Raw genomic sequence first — 25,650 nt, 5'->3', positions numbered from 1 at the left:
TCCAGATTTCAAAGCAAACTCTTTTTCAAACCTTACTGCAGAGGAAGCTGACTCTATAGAAAGGTGTCAGGACCATATTTTAGTTATTCAAAGGCTTGCAGACAAAGGACAGCTTTGAAGTAGCTTTCGCAAATACCCTTTTGTCCTTAGGAATACACGTGCATCTTAGGTATAGGAACACTTCAGCTGATGAGGTATGAGCTAACGAGAAGCAGGACCATATTTTGCCATAGTTATATACACTGAGTCTGAGCTAATGAGCTTTGAGGGTGCAGGAGAGAAGATTCTCTGGCTGTAGCTCGTGTAAGTGTTGCACTCCTCCATGGCAGTATGTCACAGCCGAAGTGCATGGAGGAGTGCACACACAGTAGATCAGATATAGTTGAATTTGCTAAGCAAATCACTGGTCCAACTCATTCACAGTAGGTCCAATTTGGTCTAGAAACAGCTGATATGCTCTACCAATAGCTCTGTGTGAACAATATCTGTATCCAGAAGGTGTTGAAGGAGGTCTGTTGCTCTGAGGGGGTAGTGGAAGATCAAGAAATCCCAGACAAATGCCTATAGTTCTCAAATTCTGCCTTGAGAAAATATCCAGGATCAAAAAAGTGGATGTATCTGGCAAAGCTGGACATTTCATCCTAGCTACTTGGACCAGGGTGATCTGGACCTGCATTAATGTGGTTGGGATGCAGGTCTGAATGCAGTAGAAGGCAGACTGGGGTGAAATATTCAGTACCTCTACATGTCAGTGCCTTGTGTGTGTTGCTCCAGTATCTGCAGTAACCTCTGTTGCTTGAGAAGCAACATCCTAAGCTGCAGAGACACTATTAAAACTATACCTGACACCCACAGGTATTATAATGATGAAAATATTTTGGGCTGTTTTTTTTTTTTTCTCTTTTTTTTCTTTCTTAGTGTGCTCTGTTTTCCCTCCTTTAATCTGCTATAGATTTGCAGCAAGGGTCTGTTTTTATGCACAGTTCTCCAGCTGGGATGAATAAAACAAACAGAGGTCAAATGACTAATTCAAACCCAAACAGTGCACCAGCCCTTCAGCTAAGATTTTAGAATGAGCTTAATGATTTTTAACTCCTTGCTGTAGCTGCTGCTTTAAACTCTTCTCCATAGGCTGTCTGTCCGATCCACATGGCTGCTGAGGAGAACAGCATTTTTGTTTCTTGGCTTTGTAACTGTTAAAGCAAAAATAACTGTAAGCTCAGGTAAAAGTGTTTACATTGGTAGATGGGCATGTACACTGTACTTTCATGCATATGCCACTAGTTTAAAGTATATGAATTATACCTCTGTCAGTGTTCTCCTTTAGGGAGCTTACTGCCTGTGATGAGTCATCAAAAAGGCAAAAGTCTCTTTACATGGTGAGTGAGTGTTTGATCCTTGAAGCTGAGATGGTTAATTTAAAGAGATTATGATACATTCAGAAAGAAAACAGATACCACCTGATAAATTGTCTTTGAAACTGCAAAAGCCAGTGATAGTAAAAAGGAGGCAAAACTGAAGATGAGAGTATTAGAAAGCTGGATAGCCTATTGAAGCTGATGTTGCCTCAGCTGGAGCTGGGAAAACAGTTATTCTGTAAATCATTTAGTATCCATCCCTTCTACAAGAGCATAGGACTTTTTTCTGTGCTATTATCAGGGCTCTGTTCTCTCTCTCCTCTACATGGTTACCTGGAAGGGATAGGAATGAACAACAAATTTCCTCTCCTTGAAATGCTACTTGTTCCTCATATATAGGAGTTATTTCCTGCCTGCTTCTCATAGCAAGTGCAGCACTCCAAGAGGGATGAGAAGTAGGTAGTCTTCTTCCAGGTTGGCCAGCCGCACAGAGCAACAATCTTTCATCATTTTAAGGGGTTGATTAGTAACTGGGAGACTTTGGAAGGGAAAATGCCTCCAGCAAGATGGCCTTCTACATTACTCCCACCAGTGAGTTGTGTCTAAATGCCACAGTCTTGTCCATAGCAACTTGTCTGTTGTAGTTTTATGTGACTCAACAACAGAGTTTCCACTGTTTCCCTTGCAAGACTCAAAAGAAAGCAGGTCTTGCAGACCAGATAACCCTTCCTTATTCATGTGGAATAATCCCGCTACAAAGTCATTCATGGGTAAAGCAAAGAGAAGCTGTCCCTAAAACAGCTTTCTGAGGCTGTTTGAGCCAGTGGATTCCTTCATGTACACTGTTGTGTTTGGGGAGCAGAACACACAGACTAGGAGCAGCCCGCAGAAGCCGAGTGTAACTTCTCGGCAGTATGAGCAGAACACCACCATGAGCAGCACCTCCTGCATGTTTCTGGGTTCTACTTGAATGGAGAAGTAGAGAAACAGATCAGGACATGAATTGTCTTTGTACAAACAGGGATTAGCTTCTCCCACATACAACACACCACTTCTGGTAGCTGTTTGGTCTGCATGAAACTATGAAGCCCTCTTGTGCGTATCTATTGCATCTCTTTCCTCTAGTTGATATGGTTATCTAGCTAATGGGGGAAAAAAAGGAGGAAAGAAATCCTTTTTTTCCTCTTAGCAGTGGTGTCTTTAAAGACTGGGACTCATTATGAACCCTGGGCAAGAAAGGAATATTACACCCTAAAGTAAAGGCTTGTTAATCTTGGAATTTCAGGTTGTGAAGGCAGTGGCAGTAGTTCCAGGCATTGGAGAGAGGCCCTGCACAACTCAAAAAGAAATGTCTTGTAGGCGGGTTGACACAGCAGTTCCCAGCTTGTCCTTTGTCAATCTGGACTTTCAGTGAGTCAAGTGCAGTGACCTTGATAATGGAGGAACAGCCTGCCTTTGGCACAGCTCCCTAGCTTTGAGCAAATACATTCTCAGAGTGCAAAGAAATGCCAGGTAGATAATGTCAGAGATGAATCCAAAACCCATTCCTGCTTGTATTGCAATCCATCAGATAGATTGGGGCTGCAATGAATGAGGTATAGTTTGATAACTTGTCCAGTGGGACAGCTTCAGGGGGCTCTCTACAATAGTCAGATGAGGAGTGACATGTTGAACAATGAAGAACCCTGCAAGCCTCATCAGCCAATCTGCCTTAAAAACAGCTTAAAAGGATTAAATCTTTGGCTGGTTGCACCTTGCATTTAACCAGATCATGTGCTTGGGGACAGCACAGCATGATAGTGACAGCTCAGATTAGTGTGCTCTTGATGAAGCTCTTAAAATCACTAGAGTTAAAGGGAGATCCTGGGGTCAGTCGTGACAATACCCATCAGTCTCATAGCTGAGAAAGAACAGAGACTGTTACAGTAGCTATTTCTGAGGAGAGCAAAATCACCTCACACCTAGTCAAGATACTAGGTGTGTAGTATGGATCAGTGAAGTCAGTGTGGCATTTGAATCGCGGTTCCTTGGGCCCTTCTTAAGGAAATTATATTGAAGCTTTTGGTTATGTCAAGGAGGTTGGCAGGTGATACACTCCTTTAGGACTTTCTCAGCTGGTATCAGTTCTAGGCCATCAGATGTAACGTCAGGCCAGCCCTTTCGTGCTCATGTTTCCTCGAAACGATGTATTAAGATAATGAAAGTGTCAACAACTTCTTTTGAGAGTGACAGTATGGTGTCCTCTTTAAGGTATGCATTATGAGCAGGCAGCTCATTTTATCAAGCTAAAAATGACTTGAACTTCCTGGGCAGTTTCTTTGCTGCTTGTTCTCCTCTAACCTTAGTTGGAAATGCAGGGCAGTGTTGACTCCTTGGCAGTCAGTTTTGCTACCCTGTTGGCCTGAATAGACAAACCAAAAAAATATCCCAGCAGCAAACTTGCAAGGAGGATGAAATAGCACAATCTGGAATGACATCTGCAGTAGCAGTTTGCTCAGTGCATTGGTGTTAGCAGTTCTAACTGTCTTGCAAAAATGATAAAATTTAGCAAAATATTTCACTTCTGCGTTCATATGGATGTAAAAAGGAGTATTTTAAGAGAATCACAGAAGTGGCTTGTGGCCTGTACAAATCTCAAATGCACAACTATATGTATTAAATATAGAAAATCCTGATTCCTGCAACAGTAGGGAAATCTTCTCTATACTTCAGGCACAACTCTACTGTTGCTGTTAAGGGTCCTAAAGGAGGCAGTAGGTGCTTCATTCCTGTGCATGATAGAATTAGGCCAATGTAGTAAGACAGCATTTCACAAATAACCAGAAGTGATCCCTGCTGCTGTGAATGAGCAGAAAATTCAATATAACTTGTTAAATGTTTTAGGGAGCCTGTATACCCTGACAGGTCTATTACCATGAAACTCTTGTGATGAAAATGGGGTGAGGAAGTTCATCACTAGTTTCCTTTCTTTGTGGTAGAAAGCAGTGGTAGAAGCTGAGCAATTCAAGGAATGCCTGAAGTTCCTGTCTGGGTTTTGGCCCCTGGGGTTAATGGATTGTCCCTATCAGCGTCTGAGAGATTAATGCTAGCAGCAATGATTCAGTAGTCAAAGTCAAATGACACTACCCTGAACAATTTTACAATTTTCCTTTGTAACTTAGATACTCAACTTCTTAATAATCCCCCCAAATCTTGAAGTTAGTCAGAAACTACATGACAGAAACCCTCCAGATGATAGAAACATTGTTGAATGTCTGATCTGATATCTGGAAAGCGGAGTTTTCAGAAAGCATTGTGAGTTTTCTGGTGCTGCAGAGATACTAAACAGGAGATGCCTGACTCCTTCCCTGGTACCATGGTAGAGTCTGTCTTAAAGGATAAGGTCACACTGATAAGAGTACATGGATAAATATGATCCACTGAAAAAGAATCAGTCTGACCTCTGTAGAGGGAAGTCTGGTGAAATGTTATGGTGTCAGTAAGCCTGTGGCTAAAGAGGATACAGTGGAACTACTATATTAGGTCTTTGATGAGGTTCCACACACTAGAGGTTATTAAAGACACAATATTGCTGTGGGATTGGAGGAAAGGTTCATTTACAAACTCAAAGGTGACTGAAGTTAGGAAGCAAAGAACCACTTAATGGCCACTTTTCATGATGGAGAAAAGTCAGCATGAGCATCCTTTTGGGATCAGTACTGGGACCAGTCTGATTCCAAATCTTCATCAGTGACGTAGAAAAGAGCATGAAAAGTGAAATCTCCAAGCTTCTGGATAAGCAGTTTCGGGGAATCAAACGCTGCGCCAATGGTAAGGAGCATCCAAACAACCTCATAAAACTGAATAAGCAAAGGTAGCAGGTGAGCTTTGGTTTAGATGTGAGGAAATGCGTCTAGAATAAGTAATCTTAAAAGGCTGATATGATTGAGGGTTATATCACATGAAGGCAGTGGATAAGCTGAATGATGAACTGTTATTCATCAAATACTATAATACTAAAACTAGGAGGCACTTTGTGAAAGTCATAGGAGGTTGTTAAAACACATATAATGAAGTAATCCTTGCCATGGTATGTAGTGAACTTCTGGACTTCCTACCCCAGGATGTTTTGGAGGCAGACAATGTAAGCAGGTTCAAAAAGTGATTAGACAGACTCGTAAACAAGAAGTCTGTAAACAGATATTAAAGAGAATAGAGAAGGATGTATCCTGTAGCACTGCTAATATGACTGTAGTTCTTGGAGGGGTATGAAGGAAGGGAACCACAAAAAGTGGCTAGCCTTGTCTGCTCTCCTAAATTAGCATCTCCTAATGTCCTGTGGCATCCTTGTCAATGACTGGCTGTTGGTATGCTTGGGAAAGATCTACTCTGAAGTTTTCCTTCATCAGTAATACTGCAGAGCTGATTAACTACAGGTGCTGATGTGAGATATGCTTAAAATAGGTGTTAGCGCACTTATATATGTTAGTTCACCACACATCGTGTAACACCATTTTTATATCCTGGTACAGCTGCTGTAGCACATTGTGAAAGCTGCTCCAGGACTCCTTTGCCAATGAGATGCTCAAGTTCTGCATCAATCTTTGGCTGAAGGGGGAGAGATATTCTGTATGTGTCAGCACAAGCAAATATCCTGGTGGAATAGTGCTACTCATCCTTTATAAACTTCTCATTTTTGGAAAGTACTTGAAGGAATTAAAATTCTTTCTTAGGAACTCTTAACTACAGGGTGGCTCTTGCTGGAGGAATTCCCCTTTGGACAGAGCCATCATGAAAGGTTCACCTTGCAACTTCCAAAGGTATCACTGTCATGACCCCTATAGTTGCAGAGCATAGGGTGGTTTTGACCCCCTGAATGGGATGATGCAAAAAGAAAGGATTAACAGTGTATCCACTGGCACTTGTCACCCTTCGTCTGGAGCCTACTTCCACCTGGCAGTGTTTTTAGTAACCAATACATGTCACTTCTATGGACATACAGTAAAATTTTTCTTACCTTTTTGTAGAAGGAAATAAGAATGACTTGTTGGCCTTGGCTCAGCAGACTTCTGTTTCCTACGGTTCTTTTTCTCTCCAGAAATGATTCTCACTGTCATGGAATGAGTGTCTTGCTAAATCAAGAATATCACAGATGTCCTCCCCAGCCTGAGTAGAGATTTGGGTGCTTGGTCTTGGCTGATTATACTGATATGGCTGAGTTCCCAAAGTTCCAGTGAGTTTCTCAATGACAACCGTCATGACAAACTGTGCTTGTAGGAGTTTCCAAAATATGAATTTCCTTCATATGCATATACACTCACTCAGTAGAAAAGGCCTTTTCCTGAGTAACTGTAAAGTAAATTCCACTTAGGAAGGAGATGCACAAATGCATCACCTTGACATTTGTGGCTGAGGCAATTCCTCAGCATGCTGCTGAAGTTTTGTTGTTCAGCTATGCGATGCAGTCCAGCAACACAGGTGACAATGACCTCATTAACGTGCTGATGTTGCTTGTGAAATTGAAATCTGTGGACGATGACAAATGATATAACAGGCAAGAAACATGCCTTCATCAAGATTATTTCACTGTGTGTCTGAGTGTGAGGAAAAGTGAGAACTGTGAGCCATATTATGATGTCAAATATCTTAGTGCCACAGAACTACAAAGAACTACAAAAAAAATCAGTTGTTTCTGATTAGGACTGTCTGTCTGGTTGGCTGCAAGATAATATAAATGTCATGTGTAAGAATCCCATGATACAGCTTGAATCCCTCAGTCTGTCCTCAGTTGTCATCTCAAATTGCAAGAGGGCACGTTCATTTGTATCCCACAGTGCCAGAACTTTTATTGCAAATGCTTGATGATTGAAGGCTTTGCTCACCTCTTAGTGGCTCCAGAAGTCTTAGTGTTTGTCCCTCTTCCCCTGCAGGGTCCAGTCCTGATCATCAGATATTTGATGGCATTTTTGTGGAAAAGTTTCCCAGATTTGAAATATGATTTAAAACACTGAATGAATGGCCATCCTAATTTCCAGTGACTGTTGCTGGATGAAAAATGAGGGGAAGGAGCAGGATACAACATAATTTTTTGGGGTATGAACAAGAAACACAGCATCTCTGGCATCAATACTACAGAGAATTTAGATACTCTTATAATGCATACAAAGCATATGCCTTCACCTGAGGGGAATGTGGAAAGACCATGCACCAAAGAATTGATTATTGCTTCTTTGAAACTAGAGCAATTCAAGTGTGAGCCTGCTTGAAATACCTGTTGAAAACTTCTTTCCGACTAGAAACATTTAGAGATAATTTGTCACGTTGATCTTTGTCACTAAGAGCCAAGGAATAAAAAGATTTTAACCTCTCACCTTCCAAAAGGGAGGACCTTAAGGAAAGGAGGGAAATGCCACATTCAGTGTTTCCATGAATGAAAGAGGGAGCTACCATGGGCTTCTATCCCTGTATTTCAGCCACAAAACTGGTATGGAACAAAAGCAAGAAAAGCTCCACACAGAGATATGAGATGAAATGGGTTTGGTTCCTGCCTAGCATAGGACAACAATTCAGCAAATATACAATTGTCAATCTAGTTAACTTAAAACAGTGAGAGAAGATCCATTATATATAAGAAGACGCTACTGTGAAAACATAGATGGTGTACACCTCTTCGGGAAAAGCACAGTACTGGCTGTACTTACTACTTATTGAGAATATCTAACCGTTTCCCCATATTGCTAAGGTTGTAGATAGAAAAAGAGGGTGGGGAGGTGGGAGAAGGACCAGGAGAAATGGAAGCAGGAAAGGCACACATTTTATTCATACAGAAAGAGTGGGCCCTCATAGCTACAAAAAAAAAGCGGATTGTTTAATTTAATGGGAAATTGGGAGGAGAAAATACTAACTGAAGTAAATCTAATTTTAAGATACCTTTTTATCTTGACCTAAAAGAAGACTCACCAGAAAATACCTAAAGTGCCTGAAGAAAACCTTGGGGAAGCTTGTGTGGATTAGGTTTTGGGTAGTGTGGTTTTACTTTTTTTTGCAACAGGATGTGACAGCTAGCTGTAGTCTGCACCTGTCAGCCGTCAGGTGCTCTCCTCCCAAATACCCACAAAGTCATTTGTCATAAGCTTTTGCCCTGATGCATTTCCCAAGTGGTAGGAAGTATTAGGTGGGTTACGTTTTCTGTCTCCCACACTTCTTTTTTAAAGGTTTCTTTAAAGGAAGATATCACAAGGAAGTTCTCAGGAGTTCACTGTAATGATTTTTACCAAGTGTCCAGTACTGTTTATTCTAAACAGTATTACTTTCATCTGTTTAAAGGATATAATAAAACCTTTTAAAATTATTGTGGGAGCTCAGCATCTGTTTTGATTAGATCTTGGCAGGTAGGACTGCCCATTGTCCCCTCCCCCCAACCATACCCCTCATAAGCAGTGCAATATTTAATCATTAAAGCCACAAGAAATATCTCAAATTACTCAAATAAGACGGTACTTTCCATTTTAGTTTACCTCAGGCAAATTAAACAGGCCCCCTTGAAACAGTGACAAGAAGAGTTATAGGAGCTTAGGAGCACCAGACACCAATTACGATTTGAGAACTAAATGCCATAATTAACAAGAAATATACTTTAATCTAAAGCAACTCAAATATGCGGCTGGATAAAGAAAAAAGGTAAGGGTAAACTCTGTAATTATAATAAATCGGTGTGCTGAGGAAGTGTGTACCTTTGAGGGATATTCTTTTATTCTGCAATTAACTTTCAAGTGTTTTGCTAAATACCACTCCCTTACACACACATACGCAAACCTCCTTGCATTCTCTCCTTCCCCAGTCCTCTTAATAAACATTTCCACAGACATCTTCCCTGCAGTAGCAGTATTTGTGCACTCCACTTGGAGCAGAGTTAGAGTAGTGCTAAGTGCTTTCAAAAATCTTATCACAAATTTCTCTAGTAAAAGGGAAGCTTTGGGGAATAGCATTTCTCCCAAATATATAAGTAACATACATTTGTACACTCAGCTAGTAAATAAAATCATGCTCCCTCTGTTTTTGCTTGAATAATATTTAAATAACAGCCTAATGCATTTATTCTTTCAAGAGCCTTATTTATATAGACCTCTGCTTTTGCTGTATTTTTGTCATCTGCGCTAGACCTTTAGGATGTGTTAATAATCAACTGTATTGAATTTCCTCATGCTCGTGCTAACAATGGTATGTGAGAACTACTTTAAAAAAAAAAAAAAAAAAAAAGGAGACACTAGCCTCTCCTAATTTAGAAACGCATGTCCCAGAGCTAGACAAGTGAAAAGGAAGGGAGACAGAACTGTTAAAAGTGGAGCTTTGTGAGTATAAGTTGAATGTGTCGAGGTTAAAGTATTCCTCTAATCTCAGGGTCAAGAAGGAAAGCTACAGCTAATAAAGTCCATCCATACAGTTTTATTCACTTGCATGCACTTTACTAAAGAAAGAAATGCAATCTGGAGACCAATTACAAATCACTCATCTGATTCTTTTAATCCCTTTATTTCCATATCTGATCAAAATCAAGATTTATTTTTTCCTACTTCCAAGGGAAAAAGAACCCACTAAATTTGCATGCAGTGCACTGCTTTCTGTTATTGACACAGAACTTCATATTGTATTCTGAAGCCTTGCAGTTCCTCTGGCCATCCATTTCTTGTGGATGTGCATGGGTCTGGATTTGTGAGCGTTTGATTCCCAAAACTGCGGGCAGGCTGGAAAAGAATTATCTGAGGAGTGCATTTTTTATCTTAGGTAAAGCCTTGTTTTTTGAAGGTTTGACATGGCAGATGAGCATTTTGGAAAAATCTAGGCCATAGAGCTCAATTCTTCTGGAGAGCTCTTGGTTATGTCGGGCAATGCCCACTGCATCCGGCTTCTGGAAACTGAACGGATGAGAGCCTGCACAGCAGAGGACAGAACTGGTTCGCTCCTTAGTATTTTCTGTTTATTCAAGTATGTTTTCATTTTCCAAAATGTAGAGTTTTCTAAACATTTGGAGCCACACTGTGACACAGCTATACCTACAGCTTTGTTTGTAGGCAGTAGGAAAGAGCGTGAAAGACTTTTAGTATTTAAAGTAATAACAGGAAGGCAAATTGGATTTATAAGGCTCCACCTTAGATGGGTCACTTATCTGAGAAAGGTACAATAAAGAAGGTGCAGGACAAGATAAAGAGTTCCCTCTGCTTATCTAAGAGCGTATCAGTTGTTGCTGGTCGTCAGGGAAAACAGTGAGCGGTTCAGGAGCCCTAAGTAATGCCTGTTTCAATACTGCGGCAAAGGACAGAGAAGTGCCAAAGTCTGCAAAGGCTTTGGTGTATGTGTTAGTGTTTGGTATGGACACAAACTTATTAAAGAAGCTCCTGCCTCTATTTTAACAAGACAGAGCACTTAATTTATCCTCTCACAGTCTCTTTAAGGATGTATAATATCATTCTCTGTTTTATAAACTTGCTGTCTTTCATTGGTCCTCTGAGTGGTCTCTTCAAAAATGTTTTGTTCTACCGAAACCTAATTAATAGTCCATATTATCTTCTCAGCAGTGGAGCGGGAGTGAACATGACAGTTACTTCTGGCATTCAGTGTGGGAGAACATGCATTTTATACTCTTAATCATTACACTCCAGATGCAAGAAATGCCCCACATCAATGAAGCGTAAGTCTACTGTGCAGGTGCTAGCTCTGCAAGCCCTTTCTGCTCCTTATCGCTCATTCCCTCCCTGTTGTTCTTTCACTCTAAGGCTGTGTCTAATGCTGCTACCCAGCAATGTGAATAAAGTGGGTGCCTGTGAGACAACAAACACTGAAGTCTGACTGTTGTGCTACTGGTGATAAGATATAAGCTAAGATTGCATAACTCTTCCAGCAAAGATGTCTAGCTGTGAATGAAATACTCTGAGCAAGGCTTACAGGGTTTGATTCTGTCCTCAGATAGGGAGAGCCCCAGCGATGTGGAGTATCTTATCAGATCAACCACCTGATTTTACAAGATTTGCAGAATGCTATGCCCTGCGGCTAAGGCAGATGCTGTGCACTGGGTATGTGTTGTTCTCATTGAATTGTAGCACAATTTCGTAATACCTTGCACTATCACTTAGAAACTGTGGCTTATGTTACAGTGGCTCACAGTAGTGCCTCACCAGTTTCCATCACTGACTGGACTCTGTTGAAAATTCTCTATTGAGAATTATCTGGATGTTGTGAATTAGTGAGAAGAAAACAGATTGGTCCTGTTTGGATGCCCAAGAAAAAAACCAGGGTACAAGAAGATTTGTACGTGCCTTGCAGATATGCCTAGTGGCTAGCTCTTTGCTCTGGGCTGATGTGTTTAGCACAAATTGCTGTGCATGGCCAGAGATAGAGAATAAGAGATTTTCTAAGTGATTTGTATATGGAGAGCATAAGGAGCAATGAATGTCCCTTAAAGCTCTTGCACCACAGTTTGCTCAAATGCCTGTAGAACTACCTTTTCCTGATATTTACCTGCTTTCTTACCATCTCTCTCTGCGGTATCATATTAAGTAAAACGTACCTTGAGCCTGGTTCAGCAGAACTCTTTGCTCTTCCCTGGATTTTCACACTTCTGTATTATATGAAGCAGTCCCTAATTTACTGTTACTAGGCTAGATAAATGTTACTGAAACCTATTGACTAATCTGTCTGCATGTGTTTACATTTCTAACGTGTATTGCATTTAGAGAGGGAAGTAAAATTTGCAGAAAAAAAAAAGAAAAGAAAATGCATACAGCTTGTTATGTTTGAGTTTGTAGCCTGCTCTGTTACTTACGGAAATAAATTCTGTATGATTGTGGATGACAGTTTCAAAACCATGTGGTGGATATGTTACTTTTGGAAGATACATGCCTAAATCTGTATAATTGGCTTGCTATTCTCAGTGCATATCTTGAAACATTTGCAAAAGATGGCAGAGTTGGAAGTCCTGGTTGTCTTGTCCTAGGTCATCTTGTTGACAAAGGTCACTTTGGAAACTCAAATCACTCAAGTCACTTTGGAAAGTGAGAAGAGGATGTAAAGTCATTCTAAGGTCTTTACTTTCTGTCAAGTTACCAGGCAACAAGGTCTGAGCTGTCCAGGTGAGTTTGAACCTGGGGCAATAATTCTCTGCAAATCTTTCCCATGTTACTGCATCCTCATTTTTTTCTACCCTTGCTCCCAAGTGTCTTTGTTGGCTCTTTGCACTGCATCATGTCAAGATCCTTTCCTAGTCCATCGAATCAGGTATGGGAGAGCTTGTGAAAAGGGCTTGTGAGAGAGCATTTGTATGCTTATGTGATTTTTGTCTGCACACATGAAGAAGAGGTCAGCAATGAAGCTATAACTGTCTAAAAGCTGCAGTTTTTGGAATAAGACTTAGGCATATGCATCATTATATACCCTTGAAAAATGTTAATTTTACTCTTAATTCCCAATGTAATTTTGGAATGATTTCTTTCCTTTGTGTGCATGAAATACTTGCCCATATCTTTTCCACGTATCTTTATTTATACACATGCTACAAATAAAGGCTTTAGAGGGCAAAGACTGTAAAATAATGCCTGAGGATTTAAACTGAGATTGTAGTAAGTTGCTTGGAGGCTCTGAACAATATTGCTTGAACAAAGGAAATCTTTTAATCCCAAAAGGTTTGTTTACTGTAATGACTCTCAAACCCAATCAATATTTGTTTTATTAACCTGTTGGGTGGATTCAGTTTAAAGTCTTACTGTAGTTTGTTTGAAGTGGTTTGTACTGGGAAGCTCTGTGAGAGGTAAACAATGCTGAGAGTCACAGCAACAGTGGCCTATTGTATTGAGTTATTCCCTTTTGTACAGAGACTGTTGACCACTTGTGTTGTTTTTGAGGATATCAGCATATGCTTCTTTCCTGACACAACCTCAAGCATTCAGAAATTCCAAAGGTTAGAAAATATTTATCAGGAGATGCTTTAAAAATATTTTTCTCACAAGCGTTTGCTGTCTCCACTGTACAGTTTTCTTCTCTGCTAATATTGTGGTACAGATGCACAAAGAGGTAAATGATTGTTAACGAACTTCAAGAGCAATGCAGCTGGGCCCAATTATATTAAATCATATGATGACGTACCATTTTTGACATATGCAGCTTCTCTTTATTGTAAATTAATCACCCTAAGAATCTATTTTCATTAGATAGAACATTAGTGTTTTGTCTCTTTATGTTTTGCATTATTTAGAATCATCATGGGTTGCGTTGTTTATTTACATAATTAGCTCCATATGCCTTAACTACATTCAACATATGTTTGCAAGTATGAGAGACTCCTGTCCCTTTAAGAAGCTATGCTGGCCCTGAAGGCAAGCCTGGGAGATCTTATATAGGAATTTTCATGAGCCAACAGTATTCACCAGCTTGAGCAATGGTGTGGCTGCCACTTCGTGGACTGAAGATACAGCTTTCCTCTTTAATTGAATTAAAAAAAAAAAAAAGAAAATATTCTCATCTGAGATGATTGGCAATGATAGCAATGCTCACCAGTGAAATGTTATGTGGAGAGCACCAAACTATTCTGCATAACCCTGGTATTGTCTTAGTGGAAAGGAAGCAACCTACTCAAAAGCTGAATGTGGCCTCAGTTAGTTATGATTTTGAGGCATCTGTAGTGCTGCCAGACTTTCATGCTCAAAAATACTGAGCTATCCCCAAACATAATGTGAGGTTGATGGTAAGATCATGAGATTTAGAAAAAAAAATAAATCAGTTCTGGATTTCTTTTTTGTCCTTTGATGTTTGAGCCCTTGATCGTTCCCAGTTCCAAGCTTTTGTCCAAGAATATGAACTCTGGAAACTTTTCTCTAAACAAAAGTGGAGAATAATCCAAGATTACATGATCCTGGGACCTATGGCTTGACCTTCCCTTGCCTCTCAGATTTGAATATTGCCGCATTTGAAATCCCACAGTTTGTGGTCACTCATTAGTTGTCTCCATCAGTGCCGCTGTGCGTATGCCTCGTAAAGCAGCACTGGTGCTCTTCTGATCCTCCATCTGCTCCTCAGCTGATTGTCGACGGGCTGTGATCTACGTGCTCTGAGCTGGGCAGGGAAGTGCAGAGCTGAGGGATAAAGCAGCAGTGAGTTTACAGCTCAGCAGGAAGGAAAGCTGCAGACCTGCATGCAGAAAACGTGTGAGAGGGAAATACTAAAAAGGGGGCAGACGAAGGTTAAAGAGAAGGAACAGGCGACCTAAATGCAGTTAGGTGGAAGAGGGACCCACTGGTCTTCGTTAGTTTTAAGTTTCTTTCTGGGAAGTGCCATTGAAGCAGCCTTGCTCAGGTATTGGTATTTTCTACATCTTTATCAGAGTTTCCACGTGTGCCTGTGGAGAAAATGATATTACCCAAGTTCTGGCAGTACTTCAGCTATCAGTGAGTTTAGACGTTTAATATAATTTGGGAGCACAGTTCCGTAGTGAATGCTTCAAAACAATGAAGGGTTCTCCAAGGTGTGTCAGGCAGGGGATGTAAAATTCCCCCTTAGCTGCTGCTTCCCCCGATTTTATATCCTATTTTAGGAAAATACTGGCTGTGAATGCTGCTGATCTGTAATGTTCATCTCGGGTAGTTAGAAAAGGAGCTCAGTACAGTGAGGACAGCTGTGCTAGAGCTCTTGTCAGGCATCCCTTCAGTAGCTGAACACTGCTCCATTATTTACCAAATTTACTCCGTAAACCCTCAGGGATTACGGAAGAATTACTGCCCCTTTCCAAAGGATACCAAGACTCAGGCAGATTAAAAACCTTGCTCAAGGTTGCACAGAGAGTCTGTAGTTAACCTGACAAATGAATTTAAGCCTCCTGAGTCCTAATCCAAGCCCTTTCTCCTAGAGCGAAGATAACCAGTTTGAGCTCTTGAACCGCATATGACTTGAGAGCACTTTTGGCAGAGCTCATGTGCTAAGGCTGCAGCTAAGGCCAGTGGTGGACTGGTGCTGGCCCAGATCAGCCAGATCAAGTTCCCTGCTGTGGGGGGAGGTGAGTGAGCAGTGGGGTGGCCCTGCTTTGCCCCACCAGTAGTGAAGTGGTGGGAAGTGCAGAGCGCTGTCATACTCAGCATTTAGACTTTGCCAGGGGTTTCCCATCTGCTGCACTGTTGCATGCCGTTGTCTACATCGGGGACCCCAGACACGATTGGATCCCCAGCTTGCTTTCACTGCATATTGCAGTGGGAGTCAAGCATAGCACCCGCAGGAAGGAGACCTAGGAGTGTGAGCCAGAAAGGAGCTCTGACATGACCCTGGGGGTCAGTTTAACCACAGCCTTTGTGTCTTGCAGCTCTGCCCTGCGAAGAGGTTAGTATCCAGCTGGTGAAGACAGGAAGTTTTGCCACACCACTCTGGACCAGATTTTCAATCCTGTGCTTAGCTTAGATATGAATGATGGACAGATTTATCCCATCTATGACTACCAGTGAAGTTTCAGAGGTGATTTAGCCTTGGGACTGTATGTATTACCTTCTCCCCCTCTTACAACTTGTACCTTCGTCCCTGAGCTTCCTACCTGATCTTCCTTGGTTCCACAGGGTTTAATTCTCTAGTGCAGTTGTGGTGGCTTTACGCTCTTGGCTGATACACTGCTATATATGATAGATAGGACTCATGCTGTGCAAGCAAACAGACTCTAACAGCTTTAAGCAGTTTGTAATTGCCCTTGGACTCTCCCCCTTCCCATGTTTACCAGCTCAGTGACTACAATAAGGCATACCGAGTGAGAAGATGCTGTCCTGGGCTAAGTATTGCTGTCAGTCATGGGCCATCCCACTGCACTCACAGAGAGAACACCACAGTGGACTGTAGCATTAAACCCCATCTCTGCAATTATACTGGATGCCATTCATTTTGGAGAATGCAGAAGAGCACTTTTTGTTATTCATTACCAAGTCCTCTGAGGATTTATCTTTTTTTCTCTCTTTTTTCTGGTAATTGTTCTAAAACCCTTGAATCTTTAACTAGAATGAAAATTTGCTTTATTGCTCAAGAGTCTCAACATTATAGCAGTTTGGATGAACTGCTCACAGTCCAGACCTAGCTCAGCATGCTCCCTTTTATACTGTCCTCACCCTACCACTCTCTCATGTGCTATGCATACATATCCATATTTTGTGTCCCCCATAAATAATTTCAATACTAAGACTTCCACATAGAGAGATTCATGCAGAACCCCCCTGCATGTCTAGCTGTTTTCCTTATCTCTAGCTTGCTCCTTTTTCCTTCATAATTATTCCTTGTGTTCTCTTTTCTTATCCCTCCACCCTCTGATGCTTCCTACACTGATTTCCTGACACTGAGGCTACCACTGAGGGAAAAGAGCATAGCACTCAGTTCTCAGTGTCTGGTTTTTTTTGATTGTTTTTTTTTTTTTTTTTTTCTTTTTCCCCGACTGGAATGGTAAGAAGAGCATCCCTTGAATGCTGACTGGTTTTGGACTTATGGAAAGAAACCCTTTTTCAATGGATTTGAGCTTTGTGTTGTGAACCTCTGTGTAAATTCATGGTTTTAGAAAAAAAAATATGTTTACTGAAGGTATATAAAATATTTTTCTTTTTGACAAAGTTATTTCAGTAACTATATCACTTCATTATCCAGATTTTAGAAGAGTTCTAAAGCAGGCAATAGTCCCCCAGTCTATAGATTGCTTAGCTGTTCTCCTGTGACACATAAGGATTGCTCATTCATCAGATACTTTTTTTTTCCTCTTGTAAAAAGGGACAGGAAAAGTTGAAACAAAGATGACTTTATTCCTGTTTTCTACTTTCTCAATATTTTTTGTCCAGGATGTAAATGGGAGTAGTATTCCAAAAAAAGAAAAAAAAGAAAAAGAAAGAAGTGTGATTGAGTACAAGCTCCTGTTTAAACAGGATACATTTCAGGCTGCCAAGAATGGAGTACTTTTACAGAACTAAATATAAGGATCTTAATTGAAAAGGAAAATTGATTTAATATCTTGACACAGCCTGTATTTTTTTATTTATTTTTACAAGGGACTATTCATCTCTGTGTGTAATTTCTTGGTCTTACATAAATGACACAGTCTTTTGCATCTATAAATATGCAGGTTAGTACATGCAGGGCATTGATTCTATGGATGATACCAACCCGTATGTTTGTTGTAAAACGGCAAGTCGGATGCCTGGTTCGTAATTTTTTTTTAACATGTAATCCATGCATTTCAAAAGATGCTTTGTTATTGAAGAGATGGACAGAAAACGCTCTGCAGCTTGTATTTCATGAAACCGGGCTTTTACTGTCTTAGTATCAAGCAAAAAGATGAGTCTGCTAATGATGTTTACCCACCTTGGCCTGTGTTTGCCTAATGTTTGAAAGGGATTCTGTTATCATTAGGAATTCCAGAGAAACACTTTCAGAGCCTTAGCCAAACTAGGGAAATAGAGAGGGGAGAAGGAAAGGGAGAGGAGGAGATACTCCCATTCCCCCCACCATCTGCTAATTTGTACAAGTGTCTCTATTTATTCAGCACCATCTAGCGGTAGATGCTAACAAGGCTTCTCTTGATGCAGTATATGGGGGAAAGAGGGATAAATGGATTTTGGAGGAAGGGGTACACAGTAGTGTTCCCACCAAAAACATGGAGATGTTCCTCCTCATTGATCACATGATTTCCAATCTGTGTTGGTTTATCTGCTCTACTGATCGCAATAGGAAAACTAGATAGCAGGGCTTGTGAATGCCCATTCACTGATTTTACTGATTGTCTGAGTGAACTGGGAAAATTACTTAACTTATCTTTGCTTTGTTTTTCGTGTCTGTGCAGCACCTGCCATGGTTTAGTAAGGTTAATGCAAGGCATAAATAAACCTTAAATAAAGGCAGATGACTAAGAAATCCTGAACTCAGATTTTCTGATAAAGTTTTGCTACTTAACATCTAAACTAATGTCAGTTATACTGAAGCTTTACCAGCCTGCTCACAGCATGCTAAGCTGAAGGCTGTGTGTACATCCCAGTGGAGCTGTGCTGCATGTTCCCTGGCCATAGTACAGAGCACTTAATTACAGTTAAAATGTAACATTAGGGTGGTAAGGAGGGCAGAGGAGGGAAGTGATTGGGACAGAAGGCTTCTGCAGCAGAGCAGATAGGCCCTCTAAATATGCAAGGGATCAGCTCCCTGAGTTTGTGACAAAATAAGACATAGGTGCTAAGAAAAAGTCCAAGGTTACACCCCCAGAAGCAGAGATACTTCAAAGCAGAAACTTTCTCTAGCTGAAGTAGGATTTGCCCTTGCATTAGCTGGACATTTCTGCCTGAAATTCTTCATGGAACAAAATGTCATTGAGAGATTCACACTGGAGATGTTGTAGCTTTTCTTGTCCCAGGCTGGCAGGAAGCAAGGCTGTGCTATGGACTCCATGGGGATATTTGACATGAGCCATGTACCAAGCATCCTACAATAGGAGGGCGTAAAAGAGCCACGTGGATGTGCCGCTGTGTGAAGCTGCTGATCTCAAAGAAAAATCATAGTCCCTGTGTATTTACATAAGTGAGAGCTCAGAGACCTCCTCAGCAAAAGTAGAAATGTCTTTCTGTAATTTGCAAGCAACATTTGCTGTTCAGCTAGTGTGTTGAATTTCAAGTCATAACTCAATGAGACCTTGACAGTGAACCATGTCAGTCTGTTAATAACATGAGGATGTCTCCTAATAGGTTGTTAATAACTTGGTCCCAGTTTAAATATACTCAAAGGCCTTCAGGATGTGGTTACAGTCTTGTAAAAAAACACCACCTGAAGCTGCAATACTGCCTTTTTATCAGGCCTGCATCTCCTTAGAATGGGAAAATAATTCAGAATTTTCTTCCAAGTCTCATAAAGCTTTACTTTTCAGTTTGTGTTGCTAGTGACAAAAATCGAGGGCTTCAGTTCAACCATTCCATTAGATAGATACAGTGTGAATAAGTCAAACTTCCCCACAAATGTGCCTTAGCTCTCACCTGCTAAAAGGCTCTCTGAGGCAGGCTCAAAGACTGGTCTTTGCTGAGTTGTCACTCACCGTGTCTGGTAGCATCAGTTGCAATGTGAAATGCATACCTGTCTAAATGCATATTTTGGAGGACACCAAGAAGACAGGAGTAATTACTGTTGCTTGATCTTAGTTTCATCCAACTGGATTAGTTGTGAAATAGCTCTCAGATTTGGACTCTGATTTAACAGAGCGCACCAGCATGCATTACCTTCTTCAGCAGGCAAGTAACATTAGACTCATGTTAGATATAGAGGTCAGGCAAATAACAGTAATGTGATAGATTTTGAAGGCTGCAATCTCTCTGACTTCTTGGGGTTTCTCATTTGTTTAGGGACCTTGCTGAATTCAGGCTCCCAGACATCATCAGTTCCCTGATCTCTTGTTTCTTTGTAAATTCAGTAGTAGTTGTAACTTGTCATCCAGAATTTGTACCAAATCATGTCTATCCTGGATTACTGATCTGTGTTTTTGCAGATCTGGCTAAGGGTGAAATTTGAATCTAAGCAGCTGCCAAACAGGGCGTCTGTCAAGAAATTTACATACTGTTATACTTCTATAGTTCTGCACGTTATGTAAATAATATTTGCCTCCTGGCATCTTCCACAAGGAGCTGATTTTCTCCCTGTAGTTTCTTGCCAGAATCTTGGCCATTTCAATAATTGAGACTCGCACTGAGACCTCTGAAATGTTGATATCCAAAAGCACTAAAATCACAAAACACTGCGTGATGGTGACTATTCTAAAAATGTATGGAGGATCAAACACATCATATCTGAAGAAACATCATATTTCCTTGCCCGGGTTCTGCACCCTTTTGTAATACAACAGATTGAAACTGGAATCTGCCCACACCTGCTTGGTTGATACTTGCTCTCTGGAGGAAGGTGGAGCTCCTTGGCCAGCACCATTCTAGATCTCACCCAGCACCAAAACAAGGGGATCAGAGTGGTGAGAAGAGAGGCTCATCACCAGTTTCACCAACCGTGTGTGGTGTTAAATATTTTGTAGCCCACAGGCAGCTAGTGTAAGGCTCCTCTAGCTTAGCTCAGGAAATAGCAGCAACCTGAGAGTCAGGAATTTATAACCAGCTCCCTAAGGGTCTCTCTAATCTTGATCCAGGAGAGAACGCGTCTCGGTCTTTATCGGCAGAATCTTCCCAGGCAAAGAGCCTGATTCTTGTCTCTATGAAGCTGTGTCAATGGAATCACATGTACATCTATCGTGCTCAATAAAATGGGGCCAGGGAGCAAGCTGCACCACAGATTGTCTCTGCTGCCTGATTATTAGCACACTCCTGAAACCAGCCAAGAAAGAGCGTACACGAGGACTATTTCCAACTGGCAGTATGAGGAAGCTGCACCATTTGGCTCCTTCCAGCTTCTGTGATTTGCTTAACTACCTACCACACCATCCTCCCAGGTTTTGGGACCTCGGGGGGGGTGGGGGGAGGAGGGGGGCCCATTCATACTTGCTCCAGGGCATGCAGCACATAACCTCAGCGTTTCGCTATGGAATCTGGTAAGCTGCAACACAGCCCTCACATGATTTCAGACACTTTGAACTGAAATAAACATATGAAAAATAATAATTATGTTTTAGGCTGCAGGGCATCTTGTGGAGCCTATGAAATACCCAAACAAGTGCTATATAGCGTGGTGAGGCCACAAAACATCCCTGCTCCTGTTTTATTAGCAGTATAGGCAAGATGCTGACATTAAAAATGGAGTTACTAAGTTTAGCATTTTCCAGACAATGTCAAAATTCAATGAACAGTGTCATCCATAAAAAGAATCAGCCCATCACCATACCCAAAGAAACGAGGATTGTGCTATATCTGTGGCACTATTTTTGAGCACGGCATTTCGTGTTTTCTCCCATATTAGCTACTCTGGGCACATTCTGTTTTAGAAGGAAAAAATATTTCATGTTTTAACTGCATGTATTAATGACAATATTCACTCTCTGTCTTGATAAACCATGTTTACTAATGAACACATGCATATCTGTATTAATTGATGCTTATTGAAAGGGAAACAGGTCCACATATTTTTCAAGCTGAATCAAAAGATGGTCATAATTCATTTTCAGAGATTACATTAACAGTTCAGCTTTGCAGGAAAAAAGTATAAGAAATAAGGGCTTCTTTGCTTTTTTTCACACCTTTTTGGAAAGACATGAAAGAGGTGTAGTGAGTAAAAGTGTTTAGAGAGTGAAGATATATTAAGTACCTAGACAAACTGGAAATGATCTGAAACCAAGCCAATCCCATTGGCTACTACTGAAGCTACTTTCATTTTACACAAGTTTCGGGGATGTTAGTGTACAGACCGTAGAGTTAAAAAGAGAAAAAAAAAAGTGATGTTCTGTCCTATCTTAGCAATGTCTGTCTCAAAGGGAGGGCTTACTTCCTCAAAAGATATAGCGATATGGAGGTCTTTCTTTGACCTACTGTGCCCATTCATTTGTGTGTTTGTTTTGTGGCAGTTACAGCACTAACTCACCTGATAGGCAGAGGGTAATATGCTATTAACCATGTGTATTATACTAGTGCCTGAAGTCAGGAAGGCAGTCTCGTGCCAGGCTGGCTGTGTAGTAGCAGGGAGTGTAGGGGGGCCATTCACCTTTAAAAACTGAACAGCCAGTGTACTGGGTGGGGCTAAGGCATAACAAAAAAGCAGATGTGAGATCACAGCACACTTCCAGTCCATTCCATAGGACTTTGTTGTACTGCTAAAAAGCAGGAGAAAGTTGAGGTCACTTACCAAGAGACATAAGTGAATACAACACTTCTGTTGAGCATGGTGAGGTAATTTGCTACACAAAGGCAGCATGTTGTGTCCTTAAATGCAGGGACACACTGCTTCTGAGCACTGCTGAAAGGAGTCGCTTTCAGACTTGTGATCTGCAAGGCATGGGTATTCACCCAATAAGAACAGGTCACACTCAGGAGAGGAACTGGTAGTGAGGAGATCTGAAGGTTTACCAGTAGTGCCCGTGTCCTGCCAACTGCCAGTGGAGGGGGAAGATCTCAAGGAAGGAATTCCAAGAGCAACTATTTCTTTCTGTATAGTGAATTGCCACAGTGTCAGTCAGCAGTTGGGCAGGATCTACCGCATTTTCAAAGCTTTTAAAAGAGGCTAATGGAAGAAAGATATTTATGGCGTCCTCCATTCCTCACACTCCAAAACCATCCTGATCTGTTGAACTCTGGGGGATGATAGATGCTGCTGCTCTTTGCATGACTTCCAAGAGAATGTGAGTTTTGCTGGGCTTCTGGATTAGGGGAAAAATATGTTTTGCTGGTTATTTAACTGTATTTGTTTTCCAGCAGTTATTTATGGTAGATTCACAAAAAGCCCTCTTTGTTATTATAAAAATCTCTGCTTGATCAGATCATACTAACAGAATTACTCCTGACTTCTCTTTCAATTAATTGGTCTATCTCTTCATAAGGGATTTTATTTTTTTTCTGGGGTTCCACTGTATGTTCTATGTATCTTTTACAGCAAAAAGAAATCAATTCTTTGAACAAGTTGCTTCTCTCAAGAGCTCCTTCCTTGTTTAAGTGGGCCCCAGTGTATTAAGAAGAACTGAACTGGATGCAGCGAAGTTAACAATATTTCCAAAGATACGTCTTGGGTGTTTTTTCTATATTAGCTAGGTTTAGGGAGTTGCTATGGAGGTGCATTTGCCTCCAGATGAGTCAGAATTATTTAAATACATCTGTCTGGATCAGAGGGTTTTATTCCAAATTATAAAAGGTGTGCAAGCCTTCATCTTTAAACAGTGTCTATCCCTGCAGTTCTCTTGCTCCGGACTTGCTGCCACTTTGTTCTCAAAGCACTCTTCCTTTTCAGGACTTCTGCTGCTGTAATGCCTTTGCAGCACTATCTTCTCAGTTTCCTGCTGTAGGAACTGAAGGCAATGAGACTTCTCTTTTCACCAAAGACCTGGTCCAGACCGTTGAAATCAGTAGAAATCTTTGCTTCTATTGACTTCACTGGGTATTTTATTACACACACATGCATACACACACACATGCACACACACCCCACAAGAAATTAAAAGTAGCTTCAGGATTTCTCCCTTCTGTATCCTTAGTAAATATGGAATCAGTGAGACTTCCCCTCTCTTTCTGTGCTTTTGGTCCGTCTGATTTCCGTATGTCTTCTTCATCATGAGGGCTCCTTATTCAAAGTATTGTAACAACTGTAGATAGTAAATTAAAGGAACAACACTGGATCAGATCCCCTTAGCTGGGCCTTGCATCCATGTTTATCTTAAAAATATGTCCAATAAATCACATGCCTGAGTGGAAGAAAGAAGTATTAATGGAAGAATGATAGTGTATGCTGAGAAGCCTCTTTCTTCTTCCTACTGACTGAGGGCTCTGAGCTGAAACACATTTGAAATTCTTCAGTCGCTTTTCAACAGCAGAAATAAGTGCTCAGACCTGACGCAGATAGAGCCTCATGCTGTTGTGGAGCTGCAACTGCAGCTGCTTTCCTTTGTCTTAGGTGGGCTTTCCTATAGTCTACAGAAATGCAACATCTATCTGCATATCAAGGTGTTTTAGTGCACACTTGTTAAATAGTTTCTTTTTTTCTCATCCTCTGAACTCCAAGCTATCAAGCAAGATACTGTCAGTTACATCTTTATGCACACCTACATTTTCTTCATCCCTTCACTGAAATGTAATTACTAATGTCTGTAGAAATGCACATACAGGTATGAAGATCAAAATAGTAAACAAATGTCAAGTATAATTATGATACACGTGTGTGCATGTCTTCATCTGGAAAGAAACATAGCTTCAGAAATACTCTGGTTGCTATCTTAATCCAAATTCACTTCACCAGCCTCAGGTTTTTGTAGAGCTACTTATCTCTAATCCCACATTACCTCAAAACAGGGATTTCCCATGTTACTTTTCACAATGCCAGAAGCACTTGTCAAATGGAAATAGGACTTGATAGAGCCATATGGAACAGCATGACCTGGAATTGCTTGCTTTTGACTGTGGTGGGCAACCATTTACCTTTATGAGAAAGTCTAGAGGAAAGCAAAATTGTTAAGATTATTAGTCTGCAGGGGCAGCAAGGTAAATGCTATTGTGCTAAGGACACAGAGGGGCAGATTCTCAGCTGATGTAACTATTCCTGAAGTTTTTCATGAAGGCTTTCTTTAGAGAATCTGAATTTCATTTCCCAAATACTCAGTGTTTCAGATTACAGGTAACACAACGTGAACAATAGGTGCATTAGATTAGGTGGACCCTCAATTCTATATCATGAGCATAGATTTTTACATAATATTTCTTCTGATTCACTTCCTCACAATAAAATAATAAATGTAACTTTCAATTTTCATTTTAAGCATACTGAGGGGATAATGTGTGGTAGAAGCATGTCTACCGACCTTTCCTCAGAGAATATCCTACTGCATGCATCCTGTTCATCTCTTACAGTTTGTGTTGTCAGTGGCATGTGTTTCTTTTCCGATTTAATTATAACATCAAAATTGGCACAAGCCAGATTTTTGCCTCTTTGTTTTGGGTTACAGTGATCTGTACTCAGGGGCACTCTTACTGTTCATCTGGAGTCAGCCATACTATGGCAAAGCAGAGCAGAAAAGGAGTTACAAACTGATATGTCATTAAAATGCAGAGCCAGAACAACTGAAAAATTTGTGGATGTGGGCTACTTTTTGACTGTGCTTTTGCAGAAAAAGTTTTTCACATCTAAGGTCCTTTGTTCTCTAAAAGCCTCACTTCTATCAAAAAATTGAAAGGAACTGAGTGACAAAGATACCATTCTCGATGACTCTAGGAAGAAGCCACATCAACGTGATCACCCTGTGATTATTCCCATTTGCAGCAAAGTCAGCTAAATGCTTAATTGTCCACCAAATGTTTTCTTTCCTTCAGAGGAAAGCACTCACCATGCCTCCTTTTGCGGTCTCCTCAAAAGTGATCTCACACCAATGTATGAGTTCAAAGTGCTAAAAAGGAGAGAGGCAATGAAGTGTTCATCTTTCACCATATCCCAACAGACTGGAGCATTTGGTCTTGTGACACTTGTAGTGGTCTTGGGGCTGGGATCCTCTGCTTGTTTGGGAATCTGGCCATCCCATTTGTCCTTCCTCAGCAGGATGTGACTGACTGGCAGATCTCACAGTTATTGGTGATTAGTAGACAGTGCAAGTCTCCTATAGCAAAGCTTTCCATGAAGACTGGGAACATCAGAACCTGAGGAGTTTGCCACCCTGATGGTC

The sequence above is a fragment of the Rhea pennata genome, chromosome 4 (assembly GCF_028389875.1).
Source record: "Rhea pennata isolate bPtePen1 chromosome 4, bPtePen1.pri, whole genome shotgun sequence".
NCBI classification, from domain to species: Eukaryota; Metazoa; Chordata; class Aves; order Rheiformes; family Rheidae; genus Rhea; species Rhea pennata.
Note: the sequence above shows the minus strand (reverse complement) of the source record.